The sequence below is a fragment of the Geospiza fortis genome, unplaced genomic scaffold (genome assembly GCF_000277835.1).
Source record: "Geospiza fortis unplaced genomic scaffold, GeoFor_1.0 scaffold183, whole genome shotgun sequence".
Classification (NCBI taxonomy): Eukaryota; Metazoa; Chordata; class Aves; order Passeriformes; family Thraupidae; genus Geospiza; species Geospiza fortis.
The window spans coordinates 595551-597066 of NW_005054447.1; positions in this window are offsets into that span (position 1 = coordinate 595551).

A 1516-nucleotide genomic window follows, 5' to 3' on the forward strand; every position below is an offset into this window, starting at 1 on the left:
GCAGCCCGTGCCCTGCGCTCCGCGCCCGCTCCGTGCCCACGCCGCGCTCGCACTGGGGCAGGACCGCCCCGGCCCTCCTTAAAACCCACAAGGGGAGTTGTGAAACAGGAATTCTGGTTTGTATTGTAATCCAACACCGGTCTATCAGCAGCACCATCACCCGCGCTAATCTCCCGAGCATCTGCACCGCAGGTGACTCACCTGCCGGGCTGCTGTCACCAAACGGCTTATCAGGAGGGAACGGACTGATTTTTCCTGCTCCTCCTGATAAGAGGATCCACGGCCACCCCGCTCTTTGTGCGGCTCTTCCGCGTTGCGCGGGGTTGTTGTCAAAGCGAGGTTCGAGTAGGTGGAGGAGGAAAGGAGGAGAGCTTGTGCTCCGGGTCACTCGGGCTGTGTGTCCCCGCCGAGGCCGGGTCACGGCTGGCAGGGCTGGGGGGTTAAGGGGAAGGCAGGGGGTGCCCGTGGGAGGTGACCCCAGGCTGCAAGGGGGGCACCATGGGGTGATCTCGGGATGGCTGAGGGCCTGTGATTATCCGGGAATAACCAAGCCCTCTGGGATGGAGCCGCTTGCCTTAGCCTGGCAGGATGGGAGGGAGGTTGAGGAGTGCAGGAGGCAGCGCCGAGGGGGTGAGGGGGCCCAGGGAGCGGGCTGGGCTCGGGGAGGCTGCTGGCTGCCCTCTGCCCCTCCTGCTGGAGGTGCTGGGCGTGCAGGATGTGCCGAGCAGCTAATTACCCCATTCTCCTGTGGAAATGCAGCTAATTACCCCCTTCTCCCGTGGAAATGCAGCTTTCCCAATGGCCCTGCTGCTGCCAGCGGGACACTGCAGAGCACCCACGGCCTGCAGCTCCTCAGGGAGCTCTGCCAGCTCAGCCCGGCCAGCAGGGATCCTGCCAGCTCCCACAGCCTGGCCAGGCATGCTCCTGTGGCTCTGCAGTGAGGGACACCCTCCCCGCATTCACACTGAGCATCCAGCCCCCGCAGGGGGGTGTGGGCACCTCAGCCCTCGTGGTCCCTGCAGTGCCCAGAGGACGTGGGATGTGCAGCCAGGGATGTAGGGTCCTGTGCTGCTGTGGCAGATTTCAGCTTGAGAAATGTCTCACGGGCTGCAGCAGTGGGAGCTGGGCAGGCCTTGGGTCCCTGGTGCACCTGGCGGGTCCTGGCAGCCTCCCCAGAGCATCCCAGGGCCAGCAGTGCTGCCGTGGAAGGGAGAGCGGCCCGGGAGCCACGGCAGGAACAGCCAGTCCTCCCCTGGGGACCCGCAGGCCCTGAGACTGCAGCTGAGCTTTGCAGGTGTTGTGTCACAGCCCCAGAGCCTCTGGGGCTCTCCTTCCTGGAGTGCCACTGCCACCCTTCCCTGCTCCCAGAGCGGCCATGGCACAGCCTTCTGGGCATCTGGCTCTGCTGGGGTCGGGCAGAGGGCAGGCTGGGCTGGCCAGGGCTGAGTGACCGTCCCTGAGCCCCACGGACACACCCCCATCCCATCCCATCCCATCCCATCCCATCCCATCCCAT